Source organism: Ixodes scapularis, unplaced genomic scaffold (assembly GCF_016920785.2).
Source record: "Ixodes scapularis isolate PalLabHiFi unplaced genomic scaffold, ASM1692078v2 PGA_scaffold5__190_contigs__length_132052651, whole genome shotgun sequence".
Lineage (NCBI taxonomy): Eukaryota > Metazoa > Arthropoda > Arachnida > Ixodida > Ixodidae > Ixodes > Ixodes scapularis.
This window is the reverse complement of record NW_024609880.1, coordinates 33,898,257-33,924,837: the sequence shown is the minus strand read 5'-3', so window position 1 is coordinate 33,924,837 and position 26,581 is coordinate 33,898,257. Positions and strand designations below refer to the sequence as shown.

General features: G+C 47.4%; 1 protein-coding gene across 1 annotated transcript in view; it reads right to left on the bottom strand.

Annotated features, from left to right (window-relative positions):
- Window positions 1-26,581, bottom strand: part of LOC8037764 (leucine-rich repeat-containing protein 4B) — a 305,952-nt gene that overhangs the window by 64,776 nt on the left and 214,595 nt on the right. The window contains exon 3 of the mRNA XM_042294355.1: window positions 14,889-14,933. The gene's annotated coding sequence lies outside the window, so the exon portion shown is untranslated. The remainder of the gene's footprint in view (window positions 1-14,888; window positions 14,934-26,581) is intronic.

Genomic DNA, 26,581 nt, shown 5'->3' with positions numbered 1-26,581 from the left:
CAAGCAGCACAGAGTTGGCCAGTCATCGGCCAATGGCTGGCAATGGTCCTTGGCCAAGTGGCCAGATAGTGGCCAGAGACTGGCCGGTGACTGGCCTTTACCTGGCCATTGACCAATGGCCGCTGGCAATCAGCCATCGGCCAAGCATTGGCCAATGAATGGCCACTTTTTGGCCACTGGCCAAAAGACCATCACCAGACATTGGCCATTGCTTGGCCAAAATCCGTGCTGCTTAGGTGGGTAGACCTCCACGCTAGACGCTTTGAGGTCTACCCACTATAATTGTTCAATCATCTAGTAAGAGCTCGGCACTATGACATCATCGCAGCTCCTGCAAAGAAGCAGACGCACTTGCGCTTCGTATAGCGTTGCCGTCATCTTCATTTGTTGAGGGACAATCTCGAGGGCAGCATAGCGTTCCAGAGTTCAGAGAGAAGAAAACGTGGCGACGCTGGCGTGACATCTATCGTTTTACCGTAAGAAGAAGGCATCAAAGACGAAGTTGTCCGCCTACACAAATACTTTCCGCGTGCTTGAGGGGAGCAAGCTTCGCCTGCGAGACGACCCTGAGCACCGGCGGCAAGTGCAGAGGGCGCCGGTTCGGAAGGCTATAAACAACTCCCAGCTCGTTTGAATGGCTCACGCCCCTAGCCCTGACGCTAAGCAGACATCGTTCGCGGAGGGTCGGCGCAGGTCGGCGCACGAGGGCATCGTTCCCGAAGGTCTTTCGGCACAAGCCGGCAAAGGCAAACACTGAGGAGAAAAATGACACGCCCAGCTGGTCGGAAATCCTCTTGACGGAAAGGATCAGCGTCTTCTTGGGGTCGAGTACCAATCGACACCTATGCCTCAAGCGGCCATTTGGAACTTTTTTTTCTTTACGTTTTTATTATAGTGGCCGTCGTCGATGAGGTCTGGCGTTCCTCGTCGTGTCGTTGAGGAATGGTACTGTACTCCACCTGTTTAGCGACCATGGCATACGTCATACAAGAGGCCGAGGGTTACAAGTCCGATATCGTGGATGAAAACAGTCAGCGTTTTCGGCGCACGGATAGATCTATGCCGAATACTCGCAAGGTCCTAAGAGTTTTTAGTGAACACATTACTTCTACCGTAAGTGGTTTCTGGCAGTAGCGCGAATGGGACTTTGCGTTTTCCACGGAGTAGAATTGGGCTGATGAAACAGTTCCCGTGAGCAGCTTCCTGCGTTGGCGGTTAAGGTTAACTATACAAACCCAGTCATACACATGTATAGTTAAAAACGTTTTTGTGTGTCTGAAACGAGGGCAAATGATATACAAAGGAGAAGAAAAACGGGGTTGATATTTCAAGAGCAATAAGAATTTGAAACAAATGAAGACAATTACTGAGAAGAAGGTTGAAACTGCAATTATACTATTCACTTATCTATACTAACGGCCCCAGTATTGTATGTTAGTATGGGAAACAAGTATGGAAAACAAATGGACAAGAATATTTATTTCGTAAAAGAAGGCTGTTCGATTTATTGAAACCCGTAAGAGGTACGCGCATTCATTGCCAAAATTTCAAGAATATAAAATAAAATATAGTAGAAATCCTGCCACCTAAAGTATCGATTTTTATTTTTATTGATATTACACAGAACAAAACACACTTTTTTTAATTTATCATAAAACCTCAGCAAATTACAATTTCAGAAGCGCACAGTATACTAACCTATAGAGTTCGAACTAATTACGGTATACAGCACCTTACATATATCGTACCACATCTACTAAATACACAACCCATTATAGCAGAAACGGCCCAACCACGCATTTTGTTTTTCGCTACAAAAAAAAAAAAATAATAATTGAAGTGCATATGTACTAAGCCTCTCATGATCTGCAGTCAGTACGAAGTTGAAAGTTGTGTGTTACTGTGTCTGTTGGATTTTGATATTGCTGTATTTTCGCATAATTATTCTGCTTTATATTCCCGTTTCTCCTCCGAGAGCTGTAAGAAGGGTCTGGAGCCTCGTCAGAAGACAACTTCTCTTCTTTTTGTTTTCCTTTTCTCTATTCTTGTCTTCTTTTGCCCCCCAGACATTTGTTGTGTCCGAAATAAAGGATATATACAGATATACCCTAGCTTCCATAACGCTAGTGACCCGGCTTGAGTAAGGTGACTGGTCAGAATAATTTTTACCCGTTTTCAAAGTAACCAAAAACAGAAGAAAAAAAATCTTGGGACCCTACGCATATACTTCATTCCCATTTGTTTTAGTGCAAGTCCTATGTTAATTAATGTCGCCTCCTCTAACTAATAATGTACAAGACCTTTTTTGGTTTCCCACTGCTGTGAAATCAATTATTAGCATCAAGTGCGCAGCAGGAAGCTTTATACTCTCGAACATAAAAGCAAGCTGCTGAGTTGGTCTAGAAAGCACAAGGGAGGACAAAATAAATGTTGTGGACAAAACGATAAAAATATGTATATATATATTTCTGCTTAAAAAGTCTCATTGCGTCAGTCGTGTTTGAAACATATGCTAATTGATGTGGGACATAACATGGAGATACATGAATGCTTATTATAGAAACGAAATCAAGGGTAAACCAAACAGTACTCCACAAAAATAATGAACCAATGAAATAGTTTTGAGCGCCAAACTGGATGATTTGTTCACGCTTTCAAAGTTACAATAAAACTCAGCGATTCTTAATATAACAGAAAGCTTTCACAAGCTAACAAAGCTCACCAATGGCATCTTGAATGTATAATGTTATAATTACGCAAAATCAGCATGTTGGAAGATAAATACGTACTCTTTGCAAATTGAGCCAAACTCGTTAAGATAATCTCAAGCTTCCGTTAGAACATTAATCGGGCTTCTTTAGTTATAATTAAAACTTTCTCGATAGCTCTTTCGAACGGTTGGCGGCTTATAAAAAGGTCATATTTTAGCGAGCGATTAGACATAAAAATGAATTCCATGGTGCATCACAGCCACTCGTAATAAATGCAGTTCAGATATCCTCTCACCCGTTCTGTCTTCAATCTCAAATTCGAAAAACAAAACATATAACTACGAACGACAAAGGCGACTGGTCAGGAGAGTGCAGTGAATTACATATAACTTACATGCTAGCCGTACTGCATGGTAGGGTTGTCACGGTAATATTGCCTAAGTCCAGGAGCGCATTTAGAGGAGGTTTGGGGGGGGGGGGGGGGGGGGGTGCGACCGACCACCCGCAAGCCTCCCAAAACCCAACTTTCTTTCTTTTTTTTTTTTTTTAATTAAATGCATCCTTTAAAAGTTCTGTTCTTGGTGACATTCACAATATTGGGTTTCGGAGTTGTGCGAGACGGGAGCTTTCCAGAACTACATTTCTCCTCAAAACACGGATGCACGGCAACAAAAAAAACTACGCAAAAAAGAAGAAAAACAAAATCGGATGTACGTTTTGCGGGCGTCGCTTCTCCGGAGTGCAACGGTGCGCGATGGGAAGCGCGTTCACCGGAGCGAACTAACCCGCCCCATGGACCACAATAATGAGAACTATGTCGAGACTTCCAAGCTGTCATCCCTGGATATAAAAGTCGAATCGACTAGCAAGTTACCTGGCTAAAAGCGATAAGCTAAAGTCACGAAAATTCGCACCAAACTACTCCAACGATCTGACAGTGCACCGAGGCTTGTCGTACCTGGCACGGTAGTGAGGAGGAGACAACAATAACTAATGCTGGTTAGTGCAGACTCCTCTTTAGCTGATGTGTTGCAGGGCAAAAAACTTTAGAACAGTTTGGCGCATCCCAACACTGCGCTTTGCTGCAGAGAAAAACAGGAGCATGTGCGGATTTCCCTTAATGTATATTTTTGCATCAGCAATGCAAACTCGAGTAAAACAGGAAGGGAGTATCGAGGAGAATTTTAATTGTAACCAATTTCTTTCCAATTTTTAACGCGAGAGCGTTAAGGAGCTCGTGTCGCAAAAATGGGAAAATCCTGATTGGTCGATGGGGTCATGACGTCACAGCCCCATGATCTCGCGGGGGAATGGACCTTTTTCCAGCAAGCTTCTGCGCATGCGCACGCTCCCTCCCCTCACCCTGCTTCTCGCTATCGCCATGTCTGCAGGGAAAAGTTCCGGTCAATTAAAATATACAGCACTTATCTTTGCGCGTCCCTCGTCTTTTTTGGCCATTCTTGTTGGAGTGTACGCTAGTATGAGTCGTAAAAGGCAACGAAGATCAATACAACAACACGACGACGATGTATTTTGACGGGCGGAGGCAAGTTGGGCTGCCCTTCATTCGTATTTCGAAGACAACTCCGCAGACGGCGCTCGCGACTCGAAAAAGGTCGATTTCAAACAACCCACAACGCTCACGTGAAACCTGAAGTCACGCGTGGAATTGAAACAGTTCGGGAAAGGGATTAAAAAAAAAAACATGACATGTAATCCGAATGAAAGGTCACCGCACGTCTCGAATGATATCACTTTATAAAGCAATTCATTTGCCTTAACGAAATATTTCGAGACTTTCTGGCGGGATTCGAACCCACGAGTCACGACCCTTCGGTTACGAGCGAAACGCGCTACTCACTAAACCATGACCGCCGCCTTCTGTTTTCTTTTTCTTAACCTTTATTGTAGGTTCTGTCCGCCGCACTTTTTACTCACTGGCAGGACGAGCATGAGAAGCGAATGAGAAGGCGATGCGACCGGGGCCCCGATAACGCTTTCGCGTTCCGCTCTTAAAGGCGAAGCTTTAGCGTTCTCCAGGCTGTATAATACAACCTCTTTGAGTGCTTGGTCCGCCGCATCAAGTGCACAAGAAAGATGACACTCATTATAACAAAATTCCAGTTTTGCGCATTCTGAAGACACTGCCTATATTTTTGTGCGTTTTAGCCGCCCCGTCGCGCCGGTTTTCGGTGTACATTAAAATAGGTGCCCTCTACCTTGTTTCTCGGCTTCACACGCCGGTCGCCAGATGATGCCACTTTACGTAGAGTACCGAATAAGAAGAGATTAGGGATAAAAAAAAGTAAGCGTTAAGTTAAAGGAGCTGTGCAACGATATTCAGTTGGAATGTTTTTCACTATACACGAGCTTACTGGCACTAGTAGGACTCAAGGATACTCGCACGCTACGCCACTGGCCAAGAAACTCCTTTGTTGCGGTGAAATTTCGAGAAAAGCAATTATTTTCGTTCAATCTCTCCTTTGCAAAATTTGATGACGTAACGTGGGGATCGCAGAACACCCAAGTGACGATATTTGAATGCGGTTCGTAGATTGGACCCGAGCCCTGCGTGAGCACTCGATTTGGGCTCGTGATAATTACTAGCTCGAGAAGCATTCGGGTAGTCGCCCGCGTCCAATCGCTGCAACGACGACAATAGCCGAGCCATAACAATGTCTGGAACTCAGCGCGTGTCCTGTGCTTTACCAACCCCAGCGCGTGGCTATGATCAACATTGGCGGCATATAATCGGCTCCAGGTCGCGTGGCCGTTTGTTCTGGCTGCGAGTTGAGGGGGTGAACGCTGCTCGTTTTTCTTTAATTTTTTTTTTTTCTGGGACTTCTATTGCGTGAAGTGAAAAACGAACGCGTGTTTCATAGGTCATTAACGTCAGGGATCTGTTCTAAGCGGTATTTGCGCAAAGTACAAAAATCGTTGCACAGCTCCTTTAAACGAGCCTCAGATTAGGAGGTACACTCTTAGAAAAAAAAGGTATCCATAGTCCTCCCTAAGGGGAGGAACAGCATTGTAACCTATGTTCCTGTAGAAAGGGAGAAACTTTCGTCGCTGACGCTGCGGATAAAAGTTCCTCCGTCGCCTGCATCTCATTAGGGCGGCCCTAAATCGAGCAAATCGAGGTCAATAAGGCTTAACGAGGACGCTACGTCTCTTGTACGGGATGAGAGGACCAGAAAATAAAAGCGTAACACGAGTTTCCGCGAAAGTGTTTATTTCCGAAGCCAGAATACCTATGCCCTTACAAAAATATGTATGGACACTTCCAGGACGTTCTATAGACCAGCGTCCATAGGGAGGACAAAAGGCATCTATAGGCGGACCACGACCTCTGTTGCCTCCGTGAAGTCGTCCTATGGCTGCCCTATGGAATATTGGCCAACGGACGTTCTATGGACGTCCTATTCTATGGGTGATGTGTGGTCATCCTATATCCTCTCTATGGCAAGGCACCATATAGAGTCCATAGGGACTCTATAGGGTGTCTACACAGGGTCTTTACGGTGTCTATAGGGTGCGTGTAGAAAACCCATACGAAGTCTACAAGGAGTCCCTAGGGAAGCCATACAAGGCCTACACAGGGTCCTCATGGGGTCTGCAGAAAAGCCATACAAGCTCTACAGGGAGTCGCTGCAAGGTCCGCAGAGAAGCCACTCAGTCTGCAGGGGGTCTGCTATGGGGTCCGCACCGACCAACGTTTCTAGAGCAAGTCAGTTGGGAAACTGCTAAAGAGCTTGCTCTGAAAAAGTGGCACCGATCTGTACTCGAAAACCAAACTAATTGCGATCGCAGCGCCACCATTCCACCCGCAGCTGCCACTCGGATAACTGCACGACTGCGTGTGTTGGTTTGGGACTATCGATATTCGACAGCATGTGACTGTTCTGCTCTGGCTTTAATCGGCCACTTTGGCGCCGAAACATATACGGTAGAAGAAAGGTTTCAGGGATGCCAACCCCCGTCTCCCAGGCGGACACGCCGCGAATTGCCACCGAAGTTAGGACGCACCCAAATCGGGACGCGCTACCTGAAGTCGCCGGTGAGGCATGGCTGTAAAAAACAATATTAATTGTGCCGCAAAACCTTGTAAGCTAAAAGTGTATGCAAACATCACGCTCTTGTCAGTTTGTACTGATCTCCAATAAAGGGTTCTACAAAAAGAGCTTTTCCCTATTTGTTTTTACGCAAAAACGTGCTCTGTAAAAGTCATTTTAAAGAGTGTAGGGTCCTTAGGGGTCTGCAAAGAAGCCATACAAGGTCTATAGGGAGTACGTAAGGGGTTCACACGGAAGCCATACAGGGTCCACAGGGAAGCCATACAGGGTCTACACGGGCTCCTTATGGAGTCTGCAGAGAAGCAATACAGGGTCTGCACGGAGTCCCTACGGGGTCCATAGAGAAGCCACTTTAAGCGATGGTGGTACCGCGGTGTGAGAATCGCACTCCCTAGCTCCTGGATGATTGGCATCATAATAAAATGGCTGGCCTACACTTTTCTGACGTGAAAAAAAAACAAAGTAAATTTCTGATACTGCGCGTATATAGCAAAACTACAATTACTTACGCGTCGCGCGCAGACCCAGCCTAGTATACCGCTTTTTAACGACGATCATCCAGATGACCGCAATTTCGATAGGCACCAGCGCGCCCACTATGGGTTGTGAAAGTTGCGAATATCTACGGGGGCCGCAGCGACCCACATACACCTACCTCCCACTGAGAAAGTAAAGACATTATTCCGGCACATACTAAACACTTCCATCTCCACAATGAGTATACCCTGAGGTTGGATATGCCTCTAGACATCAATGTAACATATTGATACCCGGAACTTAATTAACAACTCTTTAACTCGGAAACCTCACTACACCTAAAGAAAACGTCTACCCGGCATCACTTTGTTAATGCCCCAATATATAGCTCACACCATAGAGAGGCAATAGGATGACCATAGACTCACCGGGACCATAGAACGGAAATAGGAAGGAATGAAAAACTTTTTCTTTCGCGAAGATCTCTATAGCGTTTTTGTGTCCATTCTGTGGCAAACCAATGGTACATAGACGGTCTAAGAACTGACTACAGGAATCCATAGGATGGACAACGAGGTGATAGAACGGCAAAAGTATGGACATAGGACGTCCATACATATTTTTGTAGGGGTGGTAAGCTTTACCTATGGTAAGACCTTCAATGTATTAATTAATAAATAAATAGAAACAAACACGTGCATCTATCAATTTTAAATAACAGGAGGCGCGAATTTTGGCGCCATATTTAAATCGCTTTGAGCGCTCGACCGCGCTTGCCGCCTCTTAGTTTTGTTCCTCAAGCTGCGTATAATTTTATGACAAGCGAACAATCGATTTTTGCAGCAAAGCTGTTTATGGCTAGGGTTCCCTGGACTTTTCGTGTGCGTACGTAACACTCTCAGAGAGGGCTCGCAACGCCCTCTCTTTGTCGCCGTTCCAAGCCGCTTGCGTGCGTAGTTTCCTTTCCTTTCGCCCGGTGGCGGTTCCGTCGGGCGTGTCTAGTTTTCTCCGGCTCCTCGGGGCGGCGATAGTCCTTGACATGTGTGCGCGTACATTTCGTCACGATGACCCCCGATCAAGACAATAAATGTGTCCGTACCTTTGTTCAAAATTGTGCGCCACATATGTGTCGTCTGCTGAACAGCTTCGCTTTTCATCCACCTACACAGAGTGGAGTGGCCCATGTTTCGTTGGTTTACCCTAACGTCCCCCCTTAAATCTAGGCTGTGGAAAGTTGCGAAAAAACCCAGATGTAAAGCTCCCGTGACTTTCCTTTCATATCTGAATAGTTACTCAGTTTTACGAGTTTAACCCAGCACAATTATAAACTTTCGAACAGCGGGTATAATTCTGTTTGGTCTCTTTAGAGCTCTCTCAATTTAATCGGCATCTGATTGTCATTCCGAGCACAAATGAACGCTCTAAACTGAATATCGAAGTACCCAAGTGTAAACTTTAAGCGAACCTGATGTCAGAAAAGTTAAGGTCTCGCGAGGGATGAAAACAACGCAACACGACACGATGAAATCTGGGACTCTCATTAATGCGCAAACCTGCTCGGGTTTCTCGCAGAACGTACCACAACGACCTGTTTACACTCTCGCTGGCAGCGCGTTCAACATAGGTCGCATTACACTCCCCAAAACAACTTTTTTTTTTGGGCCTTTGTGATAATCCGGCTAGTAACAAAGTAGCTCCGTCGAGTAATACAGTGTGCAACGTTGCCAACTGAGCAGCGACAATCGAGGCAGGATTTGGGACGGACAGGTTGTTTCACGGCATCCGGGCAACAACTGAAATTCGAGGCGCGAATACAAACGACACGTTTCGTTCGTCAACAATGTGGAGGAGGAATTATAATGACGATTCGCGGGATATTTATTTTGAATTACCCGCAATCTCTAAGCACCTCTAACCAAAATAAGCACACACAAAACAAAAACATGTCCTAAAACGCGCGTACGCATGCAAGTGCTTCGGAAGTGCTAAGTATAGTGCTGCTTCGAAAACTTCCGTCAGGCCGCTTTACTTTATCTATACAAGATGCACCGCACAAAAATATTAGTTAAAACAGACACAAATGTACGCTTAAAACACATACAAATGTAACATAAACGTAACGTTAAGTGCCAATATTGCGAATGTAAAGGCGACGGCACTCCTTTGACGCCAACGGAACATGTAATAGGACCCAGCCCCCAACACGCCAACACTCTAAAAAAAGGTGTATGCTTACTCCCTTTGTCCTATATAATACACCCCAAAACTTCATTTCGACGTACAGCGCCCTATAGTCGAACAGACGGCACAAAATGTGACGAGAGGCTTGATAGCCGTGTGGTACAACTTATTAAAATAGCTAATGTACGTGTTCCCGACAAAAAAAAAAGTTTTTTATTTTGGTTTTATTGCAAAAGCTCAGTGTTTTCTTTATGTGGTCTTTGATACGCACTTTAGCTATTTAAAACGTTATATCACACCGTTATCAAGCCCCTCGTAAAATTTTTGGGGTGTATAATATGGGACAAAAGGATGTAATGTGATACCCTTTTCTTTAGAGTGAAGGAAACACGAGTTTTCGTTATTTGCGAGGAGCGTGTAAAACACCGCGCTGCGCAGAACCTGTCAGGTTGAGTAAAATATATTAAATATATGATATATGAAATGATTAATAGTCCAGGTAACACATTTCACAAAAACCCTGTAAAACAATAACGATAAAACGTATACGAGGCCCTCATTAGAGTCCACAGCGCGGGACCAGCTGCACACGCGTATAGGCCGTCCGTCGTACCTACGTAACCTCCGCTGAATACACTTCGTCCCAAACTCGACGCCTGAGGCGCAGCTGGCGCTACGCATCAGCGAAACGAGAAATCCGGCCACAGGAACTGCGCTAGTGGCGCCTATGAGAGTGCATGTTTTTTTTTCACATTTTGTTTCTCGGCACGAACAAGCGTTCCACTTCCGTCACGGCTCGCTTAGCGGGCACACAATAAACTAGACTTTAGTCTACCCAAAGCTCTTCCTAACGTTTTTTTTTTTTTTTCTTGTTTTCGAGAGAATTAAAATTAACGTTCGTCAAATCCGACTCGTCAAACCGTGCATTGGGGCATTGGAGGGCACGAAAGATATAAAAGCGTCCGGCTAAACAGCTTACGCGTGTGGAGAGACGAGCTGAACCCGTATACGTGTTCGTAACCCGTATACGCTAACGGGCGGCGACACCGCGACGAAAGCCTGTGAAGCTTTCAGGAGACACTCGTCAAGCTCCAGCCTGTTTTCCCAAGTCAACCAACGATGACGTCCTGAGCAGGCCTTATCTTCTAGGTTCCCTACAGATTCAGCGGCCTATACGCGTAAGGCACATAAAGTGTTCTCGAACTGGCAACAAGTTACGTCACGGGAGTCGGCGTGTCACAATGACCAATGTCGCAAACCCAACATAACCCCCCCCCCCCCCCCCGCCAAGAAAAAAAAAAAAAAAAAACAGGAAAAAACACATGAAAACATGGCGTTAGCTGCGCGAATGTTTCGACCAATGTTGGCACACACAACATGTGACGTGGCAACAAAACGCACCGCACGAACATCACTCGAGCCGCCCTCACCGCGCTTCTTGTAAGACGGCCCTGACGCATCGGCCATACAAAAATTGTATTCGGAAATGTTCCAAGAACAGATATTACAAAGCACCACACGGGTATACTTTTTGAGGCTCGGGCCCGCTGACTCTCCATCTTACCCGAAACGGAGCCCGGTCCACCGGAAGGCCCGCCTGGCCAGGCCCGGCCCGCGCACGGCCCGGGCACGGTCCGGCTAAAGGAGCAATACGAGTCTCCCAGATCCGAGGCTTGGCCCAACGAGGGGCCGAGCCTCGCGTGGTTCGTCTACAAAATCCGGAGCAGCCGCCTTGGGACAGACAGGGTCGGCGATTCGCTCAGAAAACAAACAGCCGATGCTTCGTTTGTCGGAGGGCAAACGTGTTGTTGAATTAGAATATCGAGGCGAAAAAACTGAGAGTTTCGTAGTTTATGTACTGCCTTCATACGCTAACACCGATGCAGGTGCGACCCATCTGAGCGCCGGGCCCGGCCCGTGCCTGAGGACAATGCGTGCTACCCGACCCGGCCTGGCCCGGCCTGACCCGGCCCGGCACGGCCCGGCACGGCACGGCCTGACCAGGGCTTTCGGTTGGTCATGGCCCGTACAGAGATGTAATATATGCGACGCAAACATGCTTAGAAACATACTTGGGCCGTGTCCACAAATAATTTTCTCATCGTGGCTGCAGCAAACTCCGCGTCTATTGAGGACGTATGAGAGGTGGGACTGCGGCTTAAGACCAACGGCAGGGGCAGAGAAGAACAAATTCCGCCTGAGGCTGGGTACACGTAAGAGCCGGTCTCTCCATCTCTCGTGAACAATGGACGAGAGGCAGCGGGGTAAAGGAGCGTGTCGAGGACCCCAAAAAGCTCCCGGGCGGAATGCCAAGCACCAAATACCAATTTGGAGTCCCGACAAGAAAACGCCGCTCATCCCGACACACGAAACGGGCGACGACACTCGCAGGTGATTTCCGGCCAAGCGAGAAATGAGTACCCGAGTTGTAAGAGCTACACTTCGCCCCCTCTCTCTCTCTCTCTCTCCAGCTCTCAGCTATAGCGACAGCAGTGATTACCCGACAGAGGGAAAGCTACGGCAATAAATTGAAAACAGGCGGCACGCATAGCGCCGCGAGAAGATCGAAATGAGGAAGAACCCCTCGGTATTGAATCCCTGCGCGAAACAGAACTAAAATTACATTAACGGTTCAGCGAAGTCGGGTAGGAAAATACAGTAGAAGAACAAAAATGAAGCAGCAAAAAGGGAGGTGGGGGTTGCTATCACAAGCGCGCAACAGTTTTCATCTTCCGCGGCGCCCAAACCCCCGACTCCCATATTGACACTCGATGCCTTTCTGGGTGCGGAAAGCGCTCTTATTATTATTTTTCTTCGTCTCGCAATATTTCGCGGCGATGTTTACACTCGAGTATTAAATTCCGGAGTCCGTCCGTTTTGTTCGTTCCGCAGCGTGCCGAGCGCGCGGCTTGCTTCCTTGTTGCTTTTTTTACGTGTGGGTTTTAGACGCCTACCATTTTTTTTTTCGTTTTATTTCAGGGGAGCGCAAATATAAAGACGAACATATAGCGAGTGACAGTGGGAACGGGAAAAACGGAACGTCTTTCGGGCCAGATTGAAGAGAAAAAAAAAATCTCGACTTGAGTTTGGTTTTGCGAGCACCGCGGAATTTCGGAAAAGGAGGAGCCAGAGCGGGAGCTGCATTTGTTTGCCTGTTTACAAAGACAGCGCAATGTTTGTCTGCCTGTTTGCTCGGCAGCGCGTGTTGACTCTTGATGCTTTTGAAAGCGTCCGCGCACCAAAGAGCCCTCTTGACGCCACGGACGTTTCCCAGGTGAAACAAGTAGCCTGTGTTTGCGGCGCGGCCATTTCAAGAGCTGCGCAACGCCTGCACCAATACCGCCTTGAAGAGAAGGCCCCAGCGTGACGTCAACACCTGTGGATCCCCCAAAACGCCCCAAGCGGCAAAGGCGTCCGTCATGGCGTCGCCGCGTGCTTTAGTCGCACTCTTCGTGAGACGCTGCGAAAAGCGCTGGCAAGCTAGTCACGCAGTGCTGCGTGGGGCCACTAGTGGTGACGTATTGGGGAGAAAGAAACAGAACTTGACTTCCAGCTCGTATTGCTCGTGTCGACAGCGGAGCGCCGGACCCGAGGAACGCTCCATCATCGGTCGCTCCACTTGACCTAGCGGTGCCAGCAGCAAAAATTCCGATGACCAAACACGGGCCGTGCGCCCGAAAGTTTGGATAGAAGAAATGGAACCGTTGGCGTCCGCGTGTGCGGTGTTATATACGCGGGGCGACGGGTCAGAAATATAAGGAAGGACGTCTGTTTTTGACACCAAAAAGAACACGGGAGAAAGTCTGGAACGGGTATCGATTCGTCGTCCGCTGCGCTGACCTATAGGCTTACGTGATTGTGATATACAATCGACGGCAGCTGGTTTCTTTATATCGAAAAAGAGAGAGAAGAGAAATATTTTAATAAACGATAGGGTCAACCATTTTTTCATGGCTGGTTTGCTAAACCGTGAGCGGAACAAGTTCGCTGCTTGTGAAGCTGTCATGAAATGTATTTCTTGTTGTTTTCTTAGGGGAAGGTGAAAGTGTTTATCGAGCGTTTCGTATGCGGTGTTCATGGAAATGCGGGAAAGAGCATCACGTGATTTAATGCCATCCGTGCGCCGCTTTCGCGTGTGAAAGCTTGCTCAACTATTCGATAAAAAGTGTTAATGCGCACGTAGCTAGAAACCGCTATTGTGAAACGAAATCATAAGCGATATCGGATAGCTCCACATTTCGGCTACTGGCGTGAAATTGATTTTAAACTGGGAAGTTTTACGCTGCGTAATTCCAGAACATGCGAAGCGGTTCCTTTTACACTCCTCTTTTATCCAAAAAAGAAAACTAGACCTTAGTCTGGGTTTCCCAGGGAGAAGTTTACTCACGTCACCATAAAACCTCGATTAATACTGCTTTCTGCATATTAGTGACAATTGTATATCTATTAAAAAATGCTTAATCGAATAAATGTCTTAAGCAACCCGTTTAAAGTGAAGCTGAAGCGGTTCTCTATTTGAGTAAAAATACCTGAACCGGCTTCATTTGGCCACCAGGATCACGAATAGCGAGATTATTTTTCGATTTGGTGCACGGAGGCTACTGAAAATCATTTGAAAAGTACCGCTGAAGCCCCTCCTTCCCGGAGCGTAACGTCATATCCAGAGTTTTTGGAATCTCCGTTCTCGCGCATCTTCAGCGCCAATGAAAGCTATGCACGCGCACTCTTGCTATTTTCAAGAAAGTCCGAAAAAGACGTCACCACACGAGTGACACGCGCTTGGTGGCCGAAATATCCTTTTATGACAGGGACGACTGATCGGAGGTTTTTCGTGTTTTCTTGTGATTAGTTACATGTCTTCGGGGTAAACGAACCCGATATTCAGATTCAAGGGATAAGAATACTCTAGAATTCACTTCTAACTCGTTTTTCTCAAGCGCCTCTTCAGCTTCCCTTTAAAGAGAACGCAATATGATAGATTGGCTCGATCAAAATTTGTGCGAGTTTGAAATATGATATAACATAGCATAATAAAGCCGGAAACAGGACTCTGCCTAAGGAAGCCAATCGTTGCTGCAGATTTTTGATTCTCTCGGTGTCTGAGCAAGATGAAACACGACATGTGCGAGAACGCAAACGCGGGCACAGAAATGGCATATTTAGACACTCAATGGCTAAGCATTTCATTCACATAAACGCATCTATACCAGCAAAAAAACACTTAAAAAAATGATTGCATAAAACGAATCCTGCGGCCATTTTCCCAGATTCCTCATCAATCTTTTTGGTCAGACAAAACGGCACAACATTCAGACATAACATAAACCGCCTTCTACGGAACAAGCTTACAACAGATGTGGCCCAAAAAAAAAAAAAAAAAAAGACGCATAAAAAATGCGTTTAACTGGAGTCCAAATGCTACCCTCGAGTTGTCAAATAAACTCACCAGACTTCCGGTGTCGAAGAGCAGGCTAGTTCCCGCGAGCGTCATCTGCAAAGACCAGAAAAGAACAACCGTTAGATTTTTACCCGAGGGCGAGGCCGTACAGACGTAGTTAGAGATAGCATCGTCCCTGTGTCAAGGCATCGATCTGGTTCTTTCCTTCGTTCCTCCAAAGAAGTAGCATACACCCCTTTCCTTTGTTTCCACCTACCACAACAAATGTCAGCTCCTGCCTTTTGTTATGGGCCTATGCCGACACTCCTATGCTGCGAACAAGCTGCACACAGTGAATGCATAAAGCGTCGGCACTTGCACCAAAGTGGCCTCTGTTAAGGTACTTTGTAAAAAGAACAGATGTTTTTATTGATGCGTCCGGAGAAGGAAGTCAGTATGCTTTGCTCATTGATGCTAATTGGGTTGCGTATTATTATACTCAGACAATTACAGTTCTCGGGAACATTACAATCTTTTGTCAAGAAAGGCAGAAATTTACAATTCTGGGGGGAGAAAAAACATGTTATTTAATGTAAACAAGCAAACAAAACAAAAATGGAGAGCAGCGGAATTAATATTATACGCGTCCAAAAGTTTCATTACTGGATATTTATATTTTATCACTGTCATCTAAAATATTCCCGGCGGACACTGCGATGTTTGTTGTCGTTCAGTTGAAAATCTCATTTTAGTGCACGCGCCGAGGCGTTGATGTTCAAAAAAGTTAGGGATGGTCGTAGGGGGCAATCAGGACAGTAAATTACGACGGATCAGGCGAGGTATATAAGATGCATCACTCAGTAGCAAAGTACCATTATCAAAAATCATGTGCTTATACCTGAACGTCTGAAAATACTGCGGTACGGCGCCACAGCCAAGGATGACGTAATGGTCGGGCCTTGTCTTCTAGCTGGTATTGTCTCTCAACCAATGACGGCGCGTGCTGGGCGAGGCCTCGTCATCGCGCGTTCCCTGCGCGTTCTCCATCTTGCCCTTTGACTGGCCTGCTTGGCTTTGCATTTCTATGCGCCAAAGGGGCATTCTACAACACTTGCTCGCGGTATATTGCTCAGAAAAGAAAAAAAAAAATGAACGCCATACTCCCTTTTACTTTGGGGTCGCACTGCTCGTGTACATCATACAAAAGACAGTCCGCAAACACGAGTCACAGCAATATCCATGGTTCAAATGCCGCGCGCCCACGTTTTCTCCCTGAACTCGGTGCCATACGGCATTCGAAGCACGGATCTCGCGGTGATTCACGTTCGAATACATATATGCAGACTGTCTTTTGTGTTAGGTATAAACAGTGTGACTTCCGGCTTAAGTCCGACAGCAGTTGACGTCACGATGAGGTGGAGTCAACCAAGTAGCGTCGAAAGCGTATTCGCAAACTCATTCGCCAACTACAGCCCGCCGCTCGCCCTCTCTCGAACGAGCGAAGAACCAGAGGAGCGGGGACGGTGGCGGAGACGGTGGCTGGGAGTATCGGCCCTGGTCCTGCTCTTACTGCACGGGTCTGGTCGGCGGAACCGTAATTCGTGCAATTCTTCAAAAACAAAAAAAAACAAAAAAAACAGTGTTTTAAAATAGGAACAATTGTATTCCGCTTAACGAATTTTAATTTTTTTTTTCTTAACACAGGTTAATATTTTTGTCACGTGCGATACACTCCTGCCCCGGCAGCTTCGTATTTGTATGTTGAAATAGATTAACAGACCTGCCAACCCTACAATGTTGAAAATACTACAGGGGACGCCGAAAAACAATACAATTGTGCGAAGAAATACGAAAACTGCTTTATTCTTCAAAACTTAGCCACAAAACGTGACTATAATGGGATAAAGCTCGGCATCATTTTCATTGTCTTTGCTCGCGTCAATCGCGACCGAGAACGGCACACTCCTGAAACTACTAGCCATTCCCTTCATTATCGACGCTCTCTTGGTTTGAGCACAATCGCAGTTAGCAGCTTCCCTTTGAGCCTGAGAACATTTTCTGAAAGAGGTCTCAGGTGTAATCAGCTGTCGTGAACGGCCCGTTCTGTTCAACAAAAATGCCGTAAAAAGGCATTCTGCTTAGATAGTTTAGTGATCTGTTGATCGGCCAAAGTACCCTTTAAGCTTCTCGTTGGTTTCAACTAGTTTTGCAGAGTCCTAATGCTTTTTCGTACCGAGATGACACAGAATGTCCCGGCGACCAGCGTGCGAAATGTTGACATAGCAGCGGCACAAACTACAAACTGCCTACCTCTCGCCCTTGCGCAACGTCTCGATAAATAAAGTCAGTCGAATAGCTGGGAATGAACACTTGAAAGTAGTTCTTCCCCGACATCTTGTTGTAAAGGTGGATTCAAGGGATCATGCGCAAAAGTTCCGGTAACACAATGCACGGCGAGCGCCACAACCAAAATTGCCACAAGGAAGATTTTCTAAACAGTTATTTTGGATTCGGATGGGTGGATGGGTGTTAGCGGCTATACCACTTATAACGAGCGGTAGCATGGAGATCAGTGAGGGCTAGCTTGCACTCCTAGCATACAAGTCGACGTATCAGTGTGGCCAACACCGAATTGCAAACTGGCGAGATGCAGCTCAAACAAAAACAAGTTACTTTTTTTTTTTTTTTTTTTACAATGGAAAAGTTTGTACAAATATTGTTGTCATTACGATAACCGCAAGAAAGCGCTGGAAAGCGGGCACTTTACGGTAAAATCGTAAAACTTGCCAGGTATGGATTAATGTTAGCACGCTGGCCAGCATCAACGAGCAGGAGCACGAGAAATTTCGGAGAATCATATCCCTCTCTCTTCCGCCATCTTGGCACTACTACCCCGCCATCTACGCGTCCACAACTCAACCACCCGCCATTTTTTTTTTCTTTTTTGCCTGGGTAATAAGCAATGAACAGGTCTATAGTCTTTTTTTTTTTTCAGTTTGCATCGGTGCGCCCAACGGAGGTGGAATTCGGCGACCAATAGTCGTTACATGTATGTGCAATCGGCCCCCGCTGCTTCGGCTCGCCCCATAAAAGCGCACATGAGCCGCGCGGGAATACACTCGGGAATACTACGACGAAGAGACAGCTCAATGCGTGCCTCCTGAGACGTCAGCTCCCGCGGTGTCGATAAAACGACGGGTCGACGACATCTCTTCGAGTCGGCCTCGCCCCTTTCTCCATCTCCCTCACTTTCCCCCGTCTACCCAAACTGCCTCTTTGATCATAGGCATCATAGCTTCACGCAAACGATCAATCGTAGACAGGACAGAGCGAATCGGACGCCGTGAAGCGGCTCCCCGCGCCCATGATGTCTTGAGAAATCACGCATCGACCTGCGGGTTCATTCCGGCTGAGCGAGCGAAGGCACGAAGCGCTAGGAACGTCATAAAGATCCGCCCGCACGGTGTCTGAGAGCAGCTCAAAGGCATCGTCCCGCGCGAGAGACAATCAACGAAGATTCCTCGCGTGAAAGCATTAAAACGGTCAGCAACTTTTCGTTCACACTGGCCGTACAAACTGGCCACAAACAAACATGTTCGGAAATGAGCAATACTCCGTTACACCACTGGTGCCTGCCAGAAGCTTCTTTTGTTGTGTCGCGAAAGGAACCTCGGCGCCTGTCTCGCCACTGGGACCGGATCAAAAGAGGGCACCCCCGACACCCCTAACGTATTGTGAAGGGTGTACGTACTCACGTAAATCGTCGCCCTTTAAAACGTTCGGACTAAACTGAGAATATTTCGGATTTTGTCTGTGCATTTGTAAAAGCGTGTTTGAGCTTGCATCCATGACGAACAAAGGGCTGTCTTGCGAGTGAACAGCGCAGACCTGCAGTGCGCGCGGACCGCAGCTCGGAGAACGTGAAGGGACAAATCGCGCGTGCAGAGCAACCCAGGGACTCCGAGTTTCGTGCTCACCCCTTCCCGTTTCGACCACGGCAAGCCTCATACGAGCAATCGTGTTTTCACGACTGCGTATTGCACCTTAAAGGGACCACGAAATGATCGTTAAACTTATTTTCCTTAGCTTTTTTCAAATGAAAAGCGAAACGAGACAGAACGTGGTCGTGACGCAGTATTTTCCCGGATGCGATGACTGCGAGCTTCCACCGTGCTTTTCTAAGCGCACCGTGAAACTTGTCACTCGCGAGTGATATGAAGTGACGTCACGGCATCCGTTGACCACGAACGCAAATGCAAATATTCGTCGATGGATTGATCGTTGACGAGCGCATACGTCCGAGAGGCGTAGTGCTCGTGTCCGAAGCGTGACCTGGGGTCGGCTAACGTGATTTGGCTACCGCGTATGCATCACATTGAAAAGGGGGATCGACCTTTCGAAGGAACGGAGGTGAAAAATAGTCGGCAATATATTTTCAATTTTTCGTACATGGTACTCGTGTACTAGTTTTTGTTTGGCCGGCTAAACGATACGTGAATAGTAATATGCCAATCTAAAATAATTTATCTCAGCTCCAAGTTAATGCATGGTCCCTTTCAAGGAATCAGACTAGCGGTCGTACTGTACTGGCTACATGACTCTTCTATAGCATGAAGCAGTAACCCCATAGTTCGCAGGACGGACGTCACGATGTCTAAATATCTCGGTCATTTCACACTTTATATGTTCTTGCTTTTTGTTCTGTACTTCGCTGGCAAACGCCAGAGACATTTTTATTTTTAACTATCTCCGACTGAACAACACCACCATCAATGAGCCAGATAACTACCCTTTTTCCTCTAGTTCCCGACAACTGAATGGTACACCGTGCAACACTGTCAGCGCAAACAAGCGATTTCAGGGTTTTCGTGTTTATTTTCTTTCTGCTAAAATCTAAGGACTTCATTAAAACTACAATAGTGCTGGAAAATGCTGACCTAAAGCACTGACTTAAGGGCAAGGTTTAGTAGCTGACAATAGCCTTTCCAAATAAACTTGAATACATCGCCGACGCCATGCTCGCGTCAACAGTGTCGGGCAGTGCATAACATGCCACACGAAGGATTAAACCTGTCATCCACGATATGCCCTGCAAGTAGTGCTGCGTAAAACGTGCTGGACCTCGAAAAAAAAGAACGCCAGTACAAAAGGCACGCGTTCTCGGACGCAGTTGACGGTGACGAACCGTCGCACGCTCCTCGCGCGCGACCGATCCACGCCAGCGGAGCAGGGTGCTTCGTCGTTCTACGTAGCGCTGGGAAAAGAGCGGCCACGACTAAGTCTCGCGGCGTACGATTAATCTCCCGGTGTCGTGCAGTCGCGCGTCGCCGAGCCACCATCGCCGCCGCAGAGGCAAAAATGCTGATAGATCGCCCTGGCGTAGCGCACACACGCACGCGCCTGAAGCGGCTCCGCTGGGAAACAAGCCGGAGCGTCGTTAGCGATCGCGATTAAATATCTGGGGCTTCGATGGCGCTACCATGCTTGTCCAAAGCGAGGGGACAGCAAGGAAGTCGGAATTTGTGAGGTAGGATTGAGAAAGAGGTTCCTGGGGAAGTTTCCCTAAATTAACGCTGTGTGATTGTGATAACAAGTCCTATGATGCGTTCCATCTCGCAAGGTCTGTGCTACGCTATCGAAAGTACAGTCGGGCAAGAAGTTAACTGCCCCACACATGAAGCGTCTCGTCCCGCTTGTCCGCTCGCTTTCGAAGCTGCGCTGTCTACGAGCTGTTGAGAATAAAGAGGTCAAAACAGAATAGGAGCATTAACGTTTTTGTGGGCTCATGCATACGGAGGAGCGTGACTGGTCATAAAGCTATATGTTTATAATACAGGGTGTTTTTTTTATTATTATTATTAAGCTTTACAGGTTTGTTAAAAAAAAAAGACGTAAAATTTACACTTATGCGGTTTGTGCAGGTGAGTTATATGGCCAGGTGGACATTATGTGGGTGGCTAATCTTTGCTACAAGTCGGCTAATTCATTAATATTCGTTAATTAACTTTTGAATTAGTGAAAATAGTCTTATTGTTTCAATTAGAAACTTACTAAGCGTCATCAAAAACCATTAAAGCAACTCTTTTTAGAACGACCTAAAGCTCAAGGGAAACTCGCGGGTGCACCAAAGTTACAGGAGGAGAGGGGGGGGGGGGGGGGGTGCGCGATTTTCGGACTTCGGTCAAACATTTGTGGAAGTTTCTCACTGACACTTCTAAATTCAAGAAAACCGATTTCGCCTGCGTGTCCTAGTTGCAGACTTGGACGTAGTTCAACTACTCTAATCAAACTACTGTAGTTTAACTACTTTTCCGGGTAACTTGGTAACTTTCAATTACAACTTTATTTGGGTAATTAGTAGTTTAACTTAACTACATTTTTTAGGTAACTTCTACTCAAGTTACTAACTACTTTCGCAATCTAGTGCTAATTTGTCTCACCACAAAGGTTTGAGCGCAGAAATTAAACGCCGGCATCCGTTCCCACAAGCGTCCTTGCGCCAAGGTGGCGACGAGCAGCCAAAACAGAACACCGGCGTGCACGAACGCAGGAACAGATGCTTAACAAGCCTTGGTCGGGTACTGACCTAATCCGGTAATGCACGCAGGCGCCGCACCTCCACCTGCAACCGTGAAAGACGGGGACACTCAGAGGGTTGTTGTTGTTTTCACGTCTGCCTTTAGTAAGCTCTGACTGAAGCGGTTTGGGGGTTCCACGGGTAGGCGCCACTAGGATGACCTCGCAGCTGGGCACCTGTTCCCATGGACGCCTCGTCGTCAGCGCATACTCCCTTGCCAAAGCCGGACTTTCCCGCCCAAAAACGCAGACACGGATAATCCGTTCATGGGAGCAACTTCCCGCTTCAAGCTACAACTCTACGAGCGACGATGCTGGTTCACGTATTCCTTCGCGTCCTTCCGATACCATAGAGGCCGGCAAAAATTGCGAGTCACCCTTGGGAAATCCTTTTGTTGGGCCCGGCGTCAGCGGCAAAGTATACTTTGTTTCATCTTTTGTTCAACCAAAAAGTATTTTTTCTTCCGTAGCGTACCACTAGCACCGCCACTAAACGCGCAGTCGTACGGATGGTCTCATCGTCGTGGCGCGAGACTTCAACCCTTGACAGTCAGGTGCACTCGCTCAGCGTACTCTCCGAACGTCGTGGGAATGAAGAGGGGCCAATCATAAAAATCTCAACTTTCCGAAAAAAGTAGAAAAAAGGAGAGTTTTTTTTTTTTTTTTTTCCTTTTTATAAAAGACTTTTTAGCCGAGGCTAACCTCACATGTTTCGTCATGGACACCGAAGATACTGACACTCACTTTCCCGACCCTGCACAGCTTTTTCTGAAATTCAGCACTGCCGTTCCATCCAGCGCATCGGTGGAACGTCTTTTTAGCTTGGTTGGGAACTTCTTTAGGAGGAAAAGGGGAAAACTCTCCGATAAGGACTTCGAAAGTCAATTGCTTCTGCGAGTGATTAAACTATTTTGGTGAAAACGCAAGCCATAAAATGACTGTATTTATTTTAGCCTCGCGGGGTTTTAACGGATCAAAACTGCTGTTCATTTTGCTACCCCAAAAATACAAAAAGTAACTTCGAATGTAGCTTCAAATTAACTCGCTACTTTTTACAGTAGTTAGTAGTTTACTCAATTACAATTACGAATGCGTAATTTCTACTCTACTCCAATTACTTTTGGCGCCAATACTCAGTAACTTAACTTAACTACCTTTTTTGAGTAATTTGTACATGTCTGCCTAGTTGCTGTGTAATATAAATATATATATATATAAGTCAGAGATCCGTACTTGCGGAGTTGCTATATATACTGGCATTTCTGAAACCCCTCAACTCACTCCCAGTCTTCAGGGTCACACTTGGTCCCCCTCCTAGTGATGTAATTCGGGGTGCCGTGTTCCGCACGACAGCTGCAGGTGGGGTAAAAAGCTCGACTTTTGCTTTGAGGTTATGTAGCGGAATCCCGACATTTTTTAATGGAGATGTTTTCTCTATCCACCGGGACACGTTAAACAACAATATATGATGAGATGCAAGTTCTTTTAATCTTCAAATCGTGCAGCAGGCGCAAGAGAGAGAAGTAGCCGTTTATTAAAACAGTGATGTTATCCAGCGCCTTGTGCTGGTGTGCTACATTGTGTAATCAACGGAATACTGTGTAATAAACGAAATAACAAAAAAAAAAAAAAAAACGCAAAGCTAGGAGTGGTGGAACGCGATCGTAATCTAATCATCCGCGTTCCGCCACTGCTAGATTTGCGCCTGCTTCACGAGTGATAACTTTGGTGCGCACCCGACTGTTCCATGAGCGTCAAGTCGTCCTAAAAAGAGTTTATATAGTGATTTTCGATAACGCTCAGTAAGTTTCTAATGCAAATCATATGTCCGTTTTCACTGATTAAACATTTAACGCATTTCGATTAATTAACCGACTCATCCCAAAGATTAGCCCCCTATACTAGCCCTGTATAACTCACGAGCACAAACCGCATAAGTGTAACTTTCACGCCTTTTTTTTAAACAAATCTGTAAGCTTTTAAAAAAAAACAAAAAAAAAAAAAAACGGATATATTTTACTTCATTTCTTTCCTTAAGTAATGCGCGTGTGTGTGTAGCTTAAACAGCAAGCACAAATATCTTGATATGACAAAGGAAGTCCCGCAAGTCCCGAGGCTATAAGTAACTTTCCAGTGTGGAATCTGCGTGAGGAAAATCCTCGAGTGCCATCTGTACAAAACATTTGCGCGCCGTACACCGTGGCAAACCATTCAACCAAAAACATTAACAAAAAAAAAAAAGAAAACAGCAAACTTGTTATAACCCGACAGAGAATCAATCACGTGTACACGGATCGGCCCAAAAAACGCCCCCCGAAACTCACCGGGCGTGCACCGTCAAAAGATAACCTGGTAAACCCTGTATCCGCGGGGGACGCCCCCAGAAGGTATACAAGGACCATTAATTAGATCACGTCGACAACGTGTAGCGACCGAGGCGCTGTTTATCATCGGCCGGGCGTGACAAATTGGCCGACTCAAGATTGCCACACCGTGCGAAGTGTTGGGCGGAAGGGAAAAATATTCGGCGCCCGTATCCTGTTTCCAAGTCCAGACGCGGACGGCCGCGCGCTCCGCAACAGAGAACGCCATTCATCGAGCAGGGATTTCGTAGCGTTCCTAATCTGGCCCACGAGAGACAGCGTCTTACTCAACTTCCTCCCCGGACGGATCGGAAGCAATTTGTTGCCAGCGATTGCGCTACGCAACGTGTCCCGCTCCGAGGAGATGATGAACGGACTCCGAGTCCATTAATTAATTTGGCCGCAATTGCTCGGCACCGGCGAGCTGTCGCGATGATCCGGCATTCCCGAATTGCCCAACAAGGTCCACGATCAGGCCGAATATGGCCCTTCACGCAGAGCCGGTCCCGAAGTATCATAACTAAAAAACAAGTTACGCTTAAAGTGCCCGCACTATTCCCCGATTTACTTGCGGGCGCCGCCATTCCGATACTTGGTGCAGAGTGGGCGCGGTAGGTCAATGGCCGATTGCGTTGACAGGACGTTTAAATACCCCAAGACCAATAGCATGACGTCATGCCTGTCGACGCAAGAAAAAGAACTCGATCCCAGACTGCTTTGCGCACCGACGCGCTCTTGTCCAAGCTTTCGTCGTCTGCTCTCCACTCGGTCGGCTACGTTTGACTTATTCGGCGAGCAAGTCGACTGCCTCTTGCGCAGGATTTGCGGTGACGTCGAAAAGGCGCCGAGCTCTAATTGGCTCCGATTGAAGGTTAGTGGATAGACCTCTAAGCAAGGTGCCTTGTGGTCTACCGACTATCCTTCGTTCAGAACCATTCAGAGCTCGGCGTCTTTCTGACGTCACCGCAACTCCCGCGCAAGAGGCAGACCAACTTGCGCTCAGCATACCCTGCAGGACCTGGCATGACGTTATGTCTATCGACGACGGAAAAATAGCTCAATCCCAGACCGCCTTGCGCACTGACGCGCTCTTGTCCAAGCTCCCGTCGTCTGCTCTCCACTCGGTCGGCTACGTTTGGCTTATTCGGCGAGCAAGTCGACTGTTTCTTGCGCAGGATTTGCGGTGACGTCGAAAAGGCGCCGAGCTCTAATTGGCTCCGATTGAAGGTTAGTGGATAGACCTCTAAGCAAGGTGCCTTGTGGTCTACCGACTATCCTTCGTTCAGAACCATTCAGAGCTCGGCGTCTTTCTGACGTCACCGCAACTCCCGCGCAAGAGGCAGACCAACTTGCGCTCAGCATACCCTGCAGGACCTGGCATGACGTTATGTCTATCGACGACGGAAAAATAGCTCAATCCCAGACCGCCTTGCGCACTGACGCGCTCTTGTCCAAGCTCCCGTCGTCTGCTCTCCACTCGGTCGGCTACGTTTGGCTTATTCGGCGAGCAAGTCGACTGTTTCTTGCGCAGGATTTGCGGTGACGTCGAAAAGGCGCCGAGCTCTAATTGGCTCCGATTGAAGGTTAGTGGATAGACCTCTAAGCAAGGTGCCTTGTGGTCTACCGACTATCCTTCGTTCAGAACCATTCAGAGCTCGGCGTCTTTCTGACGTCACCGCAACTCCCGCGCAAGAGGCAGACCAACTTGCGCTCAGCATACCCTGCAGGACCTGGCATGACGTTATGTCTATCGACGACGGAAAAATAGCTCAATCCCAGACTGCTTTGCGCACCGACGCGCTCTTGTCCAAGCTCCCGTCGTCTGCTCTCCACTCGGTCGGCTACGTTTGACTTATTCGGCGAGCAAGTCGACTGTTTCTTGCGCAGGATTTGCGGTGACGTCGAAAAGGCGCCGAGCTCTAATTGGCTCCGATTGAAGGTTAGTGGATAGACCTCTAAGCAAGGTGCCTTGTGGTCTACCGACTATCCTTCGTTCAGAACCATTCAGAGCTCGGCGTCTTTCTGACGTCACCGCAACTCCCGCGCAAGAGGCAGACCAACTTGCGCTCAGCATACCCTGCAGGACCTGGCATGACGTTATGTCTATCGACGACGGAAAAATAGCTCAATCCCAGACCGCCTTGCGCACTGACGCGCTCTTGTCCAAGCTCCCGTCGTCTGCTCTCCACTCGGTCGGCTACGTTTGGCTTATTCGGCGAGCAAGTCGACTGTTTCTTGCGCAGGATTTGCGGTGACGTCGAAAAGGCGCCGAGCTCTAATTGGCTCCGATTGAAGGTTAGTGGATAGACCTCTAAGCAAGGTGCCTTGTGGTCTACCGACTATCCTTCGTTCAGAACCATTCAGAGCTCGGCGTCTTTCTGACGTCACCGCAACTCCCGCGCAAGAAGCGGACCAGCTTGCGCTTAGCATACCCTGCAGGACCTGGCATGACGTTATGTCTATCGATGACGGAAAAATAGCTCAATCCCAGACCGCCTTGCGCACCGACGCGCTCTCGTCCAAGCTTTCGTCGTCTGCTCTCCACTCGGTCCGCTACGTTGGACTTACAGGCAACGTCTGCTCCGTGCCTGCTGTCTGCTTCGTCTGCCCGTTGTCGAGGCTGGCTTTCGATAGATCGGCGAACCAAAAGAAAGTTCCGACGCGAACGCGCAGTCTCATGACGGCGGAGGGAAGTGAACACCTGCTGGAAGCGGGGCTTCTACGGTCTTTTCCAACCCGGTGCTATTCTCAGCGTTGTTGCGTACGAAGACTGACACGCTTTCTTTCCCAGGTCGCGCTATGACGCTTCGCTCTAGACGGCGC